Source organism: Peromyscus maniculatus, chromosome 9, assembly GCF_049852395.1.
Source record: "Peromyscus maniculatus bairdii isolate BWxNUB_F1_BW_parent chromosome 9, HU_Pman_BW_mat_3.1, whole genome shotgun sequence".
Taxonomy (NCBI): Eukaryota; Metazoa; Chordata; class Mammalia; order Rodentia; family Cricetidae; genus Peromyscus; species Peromyscus maniculatus.
Window position 1 is genome coordinate 83,261,882 of NC_134860.1, and position 13,964 is coordinate 83,275,845.

A 13,964-nucleotide genomic window follows, 5' to 3' on the forward strand; every position below is an offset into this window, starting at 1 on the left:
TCGTTAGAAGCACTCAGTTCCAATCCTTCCTGTGTGACCACAGGGAGGGGAATGTCCTGAAGTTCTAATGAGTTGCTGATAATTTTAAGTGACATTCAGCCTAGTCCTCTCTCTTTGCTTTAGACAGAAAAAGACACAGAATTGCTCTCCCTTAAATCCTCATGATCCTAGTACTGGTTTCTAGGTAACCATAACAACTGAATGAAGGAAAAAAAATAGAGGGAAGACTTTAGATTTCTTTTTTTGAATAAAATACATGTTTTTGCCTGTCAATCAGGGTTTTTTTTTTTTTTGCACTACATATTCCATAATGAGATATTTATACATCTGAGCTTTAAATTAAAGAAAAAAACTCCACAGTTGATAAATGCTCTGCATATTTGCATTATGCTATAAGAAAGACACTTTTCTTAGAAGCAACTTAATACCATTAAGATGCTAAATTCTGCTTATATTGGGTGGCAGATATGCTTATAAAAATATATGTCCCTCCAACCTTTACATATAGCAGAGATTTAAAAAAAAACTTCAACAAATGCATTGTTGCAAGACTCAGTAAAACAAATTAAAGCAAAGGTGATTAAACAGCTGCATCAGCATAAATTCTTCATAATACTGAAAGCTATCATAAAGTCATACACATGCTAGTTCCTAATTAAACCAATTTGCAGTTACCACATGTTAATTAATGTTGTTCTGAGGAACCTTCATGAGAAGAAGAAAAGAAGAATTCATCTAACTTTTTGTGGGTTCTGGGATTTGATTGAACTCATGACTTCAGGCATGTGGACAGGCATCTGTGACCTGCTGACCAATCACTAGAGCTCCCTTTAAAAATATGTACTTCTTTTAGAAATTATATATTATTTATGATTGTTCTGTGTGTATCTATGCTCACACTGGTGCACATGTAGAGGACTGAGGAGAACTTGTGGCAGTCTGCTTTCTCCTTCTATCACATGATTTTGGAGGATGGAAACTGGTCGTCATTGTTGGTGGCAAGCAACACATTAAGCCATTATGCTGGACCCAAATTTATGCTACTATTAGGCCAATTTTAAGATTTATATTTTGGTGTTTTCTTTCAGAAACCACTCAGTGTTTATCTCCTAGAAAACCAAATCACTAGACAAGAGAATCCCACTCTGAGGCTGAAGAGCTATCACAGAGACCAATCTTCAATGTCACCTTAGAAATTCAGAACAAAAGAGCTTAATTCACTGGCTAGGGACAGAGAATCTATTGATGTGAGAACTCAATTCTTCTGAAGCTAAAGTTCATCTTGAAATTCAAGGTATTTTTTAATCTATATTCTACTGTTAATTATTGCTTTTCAGTTAACTTACAATATTTATAAATCATGAAAGCTAATATCTTTTTATTTAAAACTGATTAGGTAGCACAATCATCTTGACTCTTCATATGCACGGGTTAAAAGTGTTATAGTATGTATAGTAATAAACATGCTTCTTGCCATATTTATAAATTATATGGAAAGAGTAAAAGTTATCAATAAGAAGTATGCTGTCTTCCAGAAACTCTCTGCCATTAACAGTCATTCATTGAGTTTCTTAAATAAATGAATAAACTGCCTTCACATAATTCTCTGCTTTACAAAAAAGATACTTATGCTTGATGTAATTCAACAGTTTGTGCCAATATTGATGATGTAGAGATGAGAAAGATACTCTGCAAGGTTCACTTTAGGAGCAGCAAGTGTAGACACATGAAGTGATTTAGATACTGTGTTCTGAACTTTTTGAAAGGGCAAAGAACATCATGAGTGAAAAAAGAGTCACTTGGTCCATACTGGAAGGATATAGTTAAGCGAGACAATCACTGTTTTCAGTAAGACTCTTGGATAGCCTTAATCATAGGATCTCTTCCAATCATAAATACAGTGCTGTACAAGCCATAATGAACCACAAAAACTATTATACACGTCAGACTAAGTGCTCTGAATTAGTTGGTTTTATTCACATTGAGACAAAGAACATTTTTAAGATCTTTGTTGGAATAAAGAAAGATTCTGACCTAAGACAAACAATGGCTCTCAAATGTTCAGGCAATAGAATTTCTATTTTAAATTTGCATTATATGAAAATAACAATAACCTAAGATTATTGCAGAAAACTGAAGGCGTTCTCATGTATCTCAAGCACAGCATTAATTTAAACACCTATGCTTAAATTAATTAGTCATAGTTGCTCTTATCCTACATCCATTATGTCAAAAATATAATTTTAGTAATCCTAATTATTATTTGACATTTTCCCAATGCTTACAAATTGCCCTTGACCCAATTATCAATTCAATAGTATTATGTAAACCGACAGAAAGGTCATTTGCCTTATTCAAACTGGTTTTAGATGCATTCTAGTCCCTTTACAATTTATTGATTCAATGAATTTGAATTTTACAAACATGTGAATTAAATATGATAACAATATTTTTGTATGATAACACCTATAATTACAGATAAATATACTAAAAGATTAATCAACAACTATATTACCAATAAACTGAATAGTTTATTCGAGAAACTACCCTACTTCAGAGTTTCTCTAGAAAATTCATGTGGTGGTATTCTAATTGTACTGAAATGTGATTTTGATTGTATGTTAATAAATAAAGTTGCCCGGGGGTCAGAGCTATTAGAGCCATAGACAGAGTGTGGCGGTGGTGGCACACGCCTTTAATCCCATAGATCTCTGTGTGTTCAAGGATACAGCCAGCATTGGAGACATATGCCTTTAAGACCTAGGGGGCTGTACATTCAGACAGTGACGATGCAGTCACGTGTTTGGGTTTACAACCAATGAGAAGGCAGAACAATAATACTATAAAAAGGACGTACACACAGGATATAGCTCTCTTTTCGGGAAGCTGGGACAGCAGAAGGAAGGGTGAGATTTTAGCTCTGAGTTCTGACCTCTCAGCTTTCTCTTTTACATTGTTTCTGTGTTTCTTATTTAATAAGACGGTTGGTTACATCTACAAATTCAGTTTGTTCCAAAATTTTGATATCCCAGTCTTGCCAAATGAATCAATGAGACAAGAGGATCTATGTCCAAAAGTAAAAGTAGTTTTGCTTTGTTTTCACAAAATTGTTTTAGAGCCTGGCAACAGTTAAACAAAACACTAAAATGATGATGTGTTCAATTATTCTAAGACAATTTAAAAAATAATAAATGAATGTTTGCTATTATTTTTATTCACAAATGATAAATGAAAGAAGCTTTTAACCATATTAATTAATATATTATAAAAGTTCTCAACAAAGGTTTAAATCATTGTTGCATGTTTGTAATTATACTGAAATACTATTAAGATTACCTGTCAGAATTGAAACTCTCCCCCTCCCCCGACAGAGCTGGCTTGAACTGCAACATGGCATATTCCCATTATCTCACATAAACAAATGTACAGAGCAAGTGGTGAGTTTAGGGCTTTTGCTAATGCAGACAGAAATGGTTAGAGATACAGAGTAAGAACAGATTTGGACAAGGAGGCCTCTAGGCAGGTCACAGTGTGTTTGAAGGATGTGTGTGGGCATGAGAAAGAAAAGAGAAAGAATATATACAGCTTTAGATTAAAAACATAGATTTAAAATAATAAAATAAAATCCTTGGAAAGGGTAGTAAAATAATATAAAGAAAATGATGAGCCACGTGGAGATGGAAAATGCACAGAAAGTCTGGATAGTATATATCATTGTGTTGTATTTAAAAATTTTGACTGCTATCAGACATTTGATTATAAAAACTGCTGGATTAATCCAACCTATATATTTTAAAAATATCTTGGTTCCAAAATTAAAGTCAAAAGTTATGCCACTTTGGGGGACAGGTTATGTGTTTGTTTCAATAGGAAATGAGAGCCTATGGATTCATTCTGGGTTAAGAAAAATCAGATTTGATCAAAGAAAGCCCCCTGAAATCCTAACTACAGACATGGAAAAATAAATCTAAAGTAACTATAAGACACATAACGTATATTTTACCTACTTATACATAAAATGAAAAATTACCCTTGACTGGCTAATGCACAATACACAGTTTATATTTGTATTAATATAGAGATGTATGTTACCTTTAAAAGTTTATATAATTTCAGAACAAGGGAACTAGACACCAATGATAATGATGGCCCAGATGATCCAGCATACTAAACAGCTTCAAGGCTGCTAATTAAAATAATCCAGCCTCACAAGATACTATAGTCAAGACTTAACAATTATCCTAAATTTTCTCAGGGTCCCCAAAAAATAATCAGCACCCCCAAATCAATAGGAAGTAGTTTAGAAAACTATACCCACATTCCCAAAAAATAGATAATGGATGTTTGTCTTTGTTTAGCGGGTTGGGTATAAGTTGTTATTGGTCAGAGTCAACCTCTTTCTAAAGAAAAAAAAACAGGATATGATATAAAAATGACAATGAAAGGGTAGACTATTATGATAGAGAAAAGGATAGATTATTGAACCTGCTTTAATCCAAAAAAAACTGTCAATCTCAAAATATTTTACATTATTATGGATTTTAGTTTATTGATACAAATTTAAAGTTATTTTTCTTATACTGTATGTATATTTCTACTCTTATTTAAGGTATTGTGTTTATGCAGCTCATTTAAAATGTAATGTATAATTAAAATACAGATTAATAATCTTCTATAACAATCAAACATAGTCATGTTAGGTTTTCTAGATATGTAAAGATATATTTCAATTAGACAGGTAATCTCCAAACACTTCATAGACCTATAGAATTTGGCATTTAAAATGTTTTAATAACCTAAGGCATTTTATGACAGTGAGATACATCTGCTCCTGGCAGCACTGATCTACTTCAGAGAAGTTCATGGCCATTGAAGAAACAGTGTATGGAGGTTTTTTGTTGTTGTTGTTATTGTTGTTTTTTCTTTTTCTTTATAGCAAAAGCTAGCCATGTGGGCAAAGAATTTGCCCTTGCCTCAATTGCTGACAGTTACTATCCAAACTGGATCAGCAGGACACAAAGAAGAGTGATAGCCAAACTTTGCCAAGATAGGCTAGGACAGTCCTTCAAAATTTCCTGCTTCCTAAAAAAGGTCTGTCAGATATTTGAGGCCTGTAGGCCAAAGGTGGATGCCTCAACATTGCAGAGAAACTTTGGGTGACTCTCCAGGCATCCTGATATCTCTGTCATTAGGTAACATTTTATTCTTTTGAAGTCTTTGATAGAGCTGAAGATTAGATAGTCATAGTTATAATTTTTCTTAGTTATAATAAAAGGGTAAATTAGATATAAAACTTTAGACTCATCAAAATAGAATGGATGATTCAATATTTTCTCTGATTTTGTCAAAAACAAATAGAATGGATATTGTAGCTATAACTTTTGCTTGATAACTGTTTTGTTATATGTAATTTTACTATCTTAAAATTAAAACCTTCCTTTTTGATTAGACAGAAAGGGGGAAATGTTCTGAGCTGGTCCTTCTGTGCACTGTGAATGTGTGTTGCCCTCAGTGGTTGATAATAAAGCTATTTTTGGCCAATAGCCAGGCAGGATCAAGTTGGGTGGAGGAAACAAATGAGAGACTCAGAAGAAGGGCAGAGTTAAGACAGATGCAAGCAAGCCACCCAAGGAACAAGATGTCAAAGGACTGCTAAGCCTCAGGCAATGTGGTGATGCATAATTAATAGAAATGGGTTAGCTTAAATGTAAGAGCTTTTTAGTAGTAAGGCTGAGACATCAGCCAAACACTTATAATTAATATAAGCCTCTGAGTGATAATTTGGAAGTGGCTGTGGGATGGGGGCAGGACAGAGAAACCCCATTTTTAGGACAAGAGTATTTTTAATTTACATTTAAAATTCAATTTACATGGAAATTTTTAACATAAAATATTAAATATGCAAATATATGAGCATAACATATAGACATATATGTATATGTAATTACAAGTATACTCATCACCTATATTCATCTATATTCACTATTATAGAAAAAATAATTACAGATCTGTTACAACGTATTACGTTAGATATCCAGTTTTGAGCAGAAAATTCATACTCAAAGAATAGGAAATTGTGATCATCTTTCAGGAGAAAATGAATGATGGATTGTTTTTGAAAAAAATCTCAAAGCCTAAATGATATTCCAAACCCACTGTAAATAAACATGTCCCAACCACAAAAAACAAAATGTCTAAAAGTTAGAGCAATGATGACTCACTATAGAACGTGTAACAAAAGATACAAAGATTAGAATAATGGGCATGTGCCTTATTCTTTGAACCTTCCAATTTCCTGGTAATGGTGAAGGATAAAATCATCTGTGATCTTCAGCATATTTAAACTTCTATCATCTCCATATGGGCTTCCACATTCTAGGTTAGTATGACAATATTTCTCCTCTTTTCTAAATATATAATCCATTCTTTTGTTTTGTTACAGCCAAGACATCAAATAGTGTAGTTTATGCAGATATAGTATTCAAAAATCGTTTACTTATTAATCAATGCATAAATTTATGGTGATACTTTATTTGTGCTGAAATGTGATTTTATTTGTATGTTAATAAATAAAGTTGCCTGGGGGTCAGAGCTAATAGCAAGCCATAGCAGAAGTCTGGCAGTGGTAGCACACGCCCTTAATCCTGATCACATGACAGGCAGATCTCTGTGGTTCAAGGACACCACCAGCATGGAGACACATGCCTTTAATCTCAATACCAACTATAGAAGACCTGGAGGTCTGTATAGACAGGCAGTGATGAGGAGGTCATGTGGTTGGGTTTACAATTAATAAGAAGGCAGAACAGAAAGTCAATAAAAAGACAGACACACAGGAAGTAGGTCTCTTTCTCAGGGGAAGGACAACAGTGGCAGCAAGGGGTAAGAAGGGTTTTAGTCTCAGCTCTTAGCAACTGCTCTGACCTCTTGGGCTTTTAACTCTGCATTTGGCTCTGTGTTTCTTATTTAATAAGACCATTGCATCTATATAAATTCTTAATGTTGATTAAATACAAAAAATGGCTAAAAGATAAATGTGAATTTAAATATCAATAGCTTTTGCTTTCTGATTTCTATATATTCAGATAATTTTGTTTAGTTTTATGGAAGTGCATTTTTATAGGATGAAAATAATAAAAAGATGCACTTACAGAAGAATTAAAATTATATGAAATGATATTTAAAATGTTAATTCCTATTAATGTTAAACAAAAAACAACACATCATACCATAATTACAGAGAGGATGGAATATGAGTACTGTGATTAAAATTTCATGTTAAAAATTCACTCAGAATTTCAGTAGCTTTATCTGATTATTAGCATCATAAAAATTATGAACGACCACCTCACTTTTTATGTTTCTAAAAGACTGGAAATATCAATTTAGAATTCAGTCTTTTTTTCCCTTCACGGCCTTCAGTATCAAGTTTCCATTTGAACAACCAATGCATTTGTCTAAACCACCAGGGTGCCTAACTCCAAGAGAAAGTAGAGGCATACACACACTAACTTTTATGTCATCTTGTCATGCTGTGGTATCTCAAGGTGCTGTGGAATGGCATTAAACTTACAAAAGTTATCTTTCCCGCTGAGTTAATTAGTTAAAATCAGGGAAGTGGCAATGATGAGCACAGCTTAGGTTCAGACATAGACCTGGAGCCAAAGGCAGCAGATAAGGGGGATCCCTTGAGGCAGGTGTATTGTAGGCCAAGGGAGACCACCTGCAGGGACAGTTTTCAGCAGGAGAGATGAGGTAAAGCCTGCTTTAGTTGACTTCAACTAGTTACAACCGGAAACAATGCTAGCAGAGGAAGGTAAGTCTTTATTTTTGACTGGCATTTCGAATTAGAGTTAGCTGTGTGGTAGAACATGACCTTAACAAGTGTCACTGGAAAAAAAAAGCTGTCCATCCAATGATGTAAGTTCTGAATAATTGGCAGCAAGTGTGTTTTGATTCAGTTACAGTCCATTAAATAAATGAGCTAGGCTGTCAGTGAAGAAAATGTTAGATGTTTTACACCATGTAAAAAATGACCAAGACACTCACTGAAACCATTCAAAGGGATGGTGTTCTGCATTCCTTACACCTAAAAGCAGATCTCATCTAAGACTGAGATCAATAAAGCACACATATGTCTGTCTAAACTACAGCCACAGCACTTCTGACAACCTTGAGGGCCTGGAACCACCTTTGGCTACATTTATATCAACCCTCAAATACTCTATTTTTACTTGCATATCTTGGGTATTCCAGTTTTTAAGTGTTATCATTTCTACTATGTTTTGGTAAGGAATTGTATTAATTTTCAATCTATTTCTTTTTCTTCACTTTGAAATGCTGTTATTACTCATTAATACCAGATTTTAGTGGTTGTCCTGTCTTGCTCAATAAATGTGAAGAGCAGTGATAAACCACTTCCAACTAAAAATTTAAAACCATTGTTAGTTTTTATTGTGTTCACACTTCCCTTTCCTTGAGATTTACATTGTTCTTGTTGGAGGAGATACATTCATGGACTATGCCCAAATGAAAGCAATGGAAGGAAAGGACAGCCAGCACAAGAAAGCCATAGAATTGCTGTCAGAAATTGTAATTGTAGTTACTATGCCTCAAACTTGTTTGCTTCAAATAAGTATCAAAACTATAACTAGGAAAGGTCTCCCCTGGGGAATCAGCCTAGCCTGGTAGACTCAGCCTAGGCAGGTCCAGTTCCCTCCTCCCTACACCAAGGCTGAGCAACGTGTCCCAGCATAAGCTCCAGGCTCCAAAAAGCCAGCCCATGCACCAAGGACAGGTCCCGGTCCCACTGTGTGTGGGCCTCCCATACAGTTCAAGGTAATCAACTGTTTCACTTATCCGGAGGGCCCGGTCCAGTTGCATGAGGGTTCCTCAGCCATTGGTTCACAGTTCATGCATTTCCACTAGTTTGGCTATTGGTCCCTGTGCTTTTTCCAATCATGGTCTCAATATCTCTTGCCCATACAGTCCCTCCTCTCTCTTGCCGATTGGGCTGGGGGTGGGAGGAGAATGGGGAAATCGGTGGTTGATATGTGAAATTAAGTTATATATATATATATATATATATATATATATATATATATATATAATCAATGCATCATCTTTCATGATATAAAGTGGAAACAATCCTGTCTAGTAGCAAAAGAAACAAGCAGGTACCAGGACCAGGTACCATAGTTGTAAAACTGAGTAAGAAATAAAAAGCTATCCAAGTGTAGTGTTACAGGTCTTTAATCCCAACACTTCGGAGGTACAGGCAGGTGGATTTGTGAGTTTGAGCCTAGCCTGGTCTACATAGCCAGTACCAGGACAGCCAGGGTTACATACAGACAGAGATCTTCTCTAAAAAATTAAAAGAACCGAAATAATAATAATGATGATGATGATAACAATAATAACAGATAAATTAAAGAATCAGTGTGGTGTTAAAAATATGTGGAAAAAGCTCCCAAAAAGTTCAAATATAGATGTGTCATTCCATATATTTGTTATGCTTCTTAATTACGGCCTATTAAGAAGCCATAATACAAACTAAAAAAAATATCTTATATACAAGAGTATAACTCTATGTTAATTCTCATCTACTGAAAGAATACTCTTCTCTGGTGATGGCTAAGCCAAGCACTGACCTATGGTCATGGTGATATGTCATTAGGAATCATTTGTTGCTGTGTTTCCTTAGCAGTATAATAGTAGTATGATTTCCTCTAGAACCATGACCTGTGTAATCTCAGATTATTGGATATTTTAGCACAGTCATTCATTGGTTCCATACCATGGAGTGGGCCTTAAATCTCATCAAAAAGGGATTGGTTACTCCCATATCATAATTTGGGTGAGAGATGTTATATCTCTAAAAATGAAAACAATTGAGGGGAAAAACCTTCAAAGAATTTCATCTCTAAATCTCTCTCTCTCAGATTAAAATTACATGTAGGACAACAATAATCCCATATATAAAGCTTATGCCTATAATCATGTTTATAGAAATTCTGAATTTGCAAAGATATAAGTAGTTTCTACAATTCAGACTTGGCTACTGCAGGAAGAAAGAGGTAAGAAGGCCATGATACTCCTATCACCTCCCACTCTTTTTTTAAACCTCAAGTAGAATTCTAGTGCACTCAACACTATTTCTGATAGTCACTTAAAAACTATGTTATTCATATCAACGTTAAACAAAATGTGAAAATATAAAGCAAATAATGAATGAAAGCTACATACTATTATAAAGAATAAAAGAATTATTAGGGAAATTTATATGAAGAATTGGGAAGGACATTTCTCTTGTAGTACTACATAATAATAATGACATAATGAAAATTTACTTTGCTGTGTGAAAAGGTGTACACGGTGCTAATCAGGGAATAAACTACTACCACAACATCTATGCATTTTGGTACAAATAAGGTTTAGGTTAAAAATCAAGTTAGAATAATCTATAAGTTGTAGATAAGTCAGAATTAACAGTGTAAGACTATATACTATTTTTAGAAAAAATAGTTCCTTGAATAAAAGATAGCAAAAAATGCTGAATGAGATTTAGAAATGTACTTAAATTTTTCCTAGAAAATCAATAGATGTAAAAGAACCAAGTAGAAAGTAACCCTTCTACTCTGTGCCTGACTGTCTAGAGACAGGATGCTAGGGGCTGGGGATAATTGTGTGTGTGTGTGTGTGTGTGTGTGTGTGTGTGTGTACATATTTATATATGCACTACTAGAGATTCAAAGATTTAAAAAATACTGAAATTTTTTTTTTGTTATTTCTTTGACTATGTCAGCCTGAAAATTGTACTTAGTATGATTTGCATCACTCTTATGTGATGCTTGGCTTATCTTTGTAAATCATTTTCCCATACATTATCTGAACAAGTTTAGCCATATTCAAGATTGATTTCATTTTCAGAAAGTACATATGTGATGATAATTCTTTATACAAATTTTTACATAAAAAGCAGAATAATTTTTACAGATAATTTATTGCATTTTCACCATGGAAATAGTTATCAACTGACAACGAGTTTTGCAAGAACTAATAGCTTTTAAAAAAACAACCTATTATAAGGATGGTTATATTACTAGAGATCAAATAAGATACAGTAATGCATTATGTTAATTGGTTTTAGAAATTTTACCATTCATACTACAGGCAAAAGAACCTAGCATGAGAAGCTTCCAGGAGAAAAATAATAACCTAAAACAGTGAAAGAAAATACCCTTTAGACACTACAAATGGTAATAAATGACCATGGGAAACCTTCCTTTATTTAAACACCTCTTAGCACATTCCTCTTTTTTTTTTTTTCCCTGTAAAGTGTGAATATATTTAATCCATTTTTGTGAAAGCAACTTTATTTAGTTAGCTGTTTACCTTTCTGTGAAGCCTCATTACCCATAAAAACAAAGAATGAAGTTGATTAATGTACCCTAAGTGTGATGTTCAAATTGTAATTTTCATATACATAAATGGATGCTTCTGCAGTATTTTGTTGGGTAATTTACAGAGTTACCACAGTCCAAACCACTAATCAGTTCCTCTTTATGATGACAGCTGCAGAGGATTCTTTTAGAATGCTAATTTTCATTAGTGTCTTCCCTTCCTGTGCACTGGGGGCCTGCCTTAGGAGAGATTTCATCATGGCAAACTCAAGTTGGAGGGGAAAGACGTTCCAGCTATTCATTACTTTGCTAAGGGTTCACAAAAAGAGTCTCAAACAAAAAAGAAAAACAAAAACAAGTTAGATTTCAAACATGTGGAATGCATATAAGTAGTATACATGATATTTAGAAGTACATGATTTAAAAAATGTTTAACTTTTACAGTTCATATTCACTGAAGTTGATATACATTTAAAAAGAAAAATGCTGAATTAGAAGAAGTGAGGACATCTGTTAGTTTCAGAGAATCAAAGTAAATATTCTTCATTAATAAAAATATTTTCATTCATCATATTATAGCAACTTTCTGTCAAATAAATATATTTTTCTATATTTGCATAGATTACCATTAATAATTCCTGACTTTTCAACTAAATAATTTTTCATAGAATATCATTTTAAGGTGTGTTTCTTTTGTTTATGTTGCATCATGTGGTGAAGCTGTGTTACTTTGCCTGTTTAAAAACACCCGATGGTCTAATAAAGAGCTGAATGGCCAATGGTGAGGCAGGAGAGAGAAATAGGCAGGGCTGGCAGGCAGAGAGGATAAATAAAAGGAGAAATCTGGGAGGAGAGAAGAAAACAGAACAAGAACAAGGGGAGGAGGATGTCAGGGGCCAGCCACCCAACTACACAGCCAGCCACGGAATGAGAGTTGAAGTGAGATATACAGAAGTAAAAAAAGGAATAAGCTCAGAGGCAAAAGGTAAATAGAATAATTTAAGTTAAAAAAAAATGGCAAGAAACAAGCCAAGCTAATGTCAAGCAGTTATAATTAAGAATAAGCCTCAGTGTGTGATTTTTTTAGGGAGCTGGGTGGCAGGCTCCTCAAAAAGAGACAAAAAGCATAAAAACAGCAAAATAACAACAACAATAATTTGATTAAGAGACAATAAGACTAAAAACTTTTTACTTTTACTGAATGTTTCTTAGGTTCTGTAGTGTCTAAAATTTATGTGAAACCAGACAGGATCTAGAATCATGTAGTAGGCAAATGTCAGGGCATGTCTGTGAGGTGAGAAGAGCAATCCTGAGTGTGGACAGAAACCACTGTACCAGCTAGGGGTCAGAATGAAGAAGGTGACAGCCATCCGAGGATGGTATTCTCTTCTGATGCCTGACGGCAGACACAGGATGGCCAGGGCTTCACCTCCTGCTAGACCGTACCCTCAGACTTTGCACTGAAATATAACCTCCCCCATTTCATAAGGTCTTTTGCTACAGCAACATGTGTAGTAACTACTACACATGTCAAATGCACCAACCATCTAAGGAAGAACAGCACAAATTCTATTCTACCTGAAAAAGAGGAATCGAAGAAAGTAAGTTTGGGAGGGAATATGCCAAGTATCATTTATCAGATCCACACTTGGAGCCAAGCAGTCTGGAGTCACTTCCTGAATCATCATCAGATATTTATATTAAGTTTGTAGAAAGAAAGCAGGCTTGGCAAGTGGATTAATATATTGTCTTACCATATATGATAAATAAAACTTAGACCTGGATTTCTAATTTCCTGCTTAAGCATGTCTGATAGAATTGCTTCCATTTCTCACACCGACTCCCACTTTGCCTGAATAGCAGCATCAGTTTCTGTTAATTTGGATTTTTCATGCTTCAATGATAGCATTAATGTTTTATTCCAGTGCAAATGCTGTCTCCAATCAAAAGGTCTAAATATATTAATGTTCTGCTTCCTTGAATAAGTATGAGGAGATAAGAGGAATTATGCTGTCTGAAAAATTATTTTTTGTAAAAGCCAGATACATTTTTCTAAAAACTTCTGATATCAAGAAAACTTTTAATGATTTTATTCCTCTTCTAAGAATGGAATACTTTTATTCATAATGTTAAAGTAGTAGTCTTAGGTAAACAACCTTGATCTTTCCATACTAATAAATACAAGAAATAGATAAATATAATTACAATATTATTAAATATGTATCCTTCTATCGTTTCTACCTTATTTTCAGAAAACCAGGGTTATTAGCACATATAGATTAAATTATCATGCAAAACTGGATAATTTCACCAAAGTTTTTAACATTAAATAAAATATTAACTGTCAATCAGTATCAGTTTTCTTATCAATCATTTTTCCTCAGTTTTCTTCTGATGCAACTGCCATTATCTCCCACCCATTCTCTTGACTTTCTATGTCATTGATATCATTTTTGCTACTCCACTGAAAAAGCCTTCAGGAATATTGCCAAGCTCTCACTTCCCTTTTCTTGACTGCATGCCACTTTATTATCATTTTTCTGTCAGCATTCAAAAATTCCC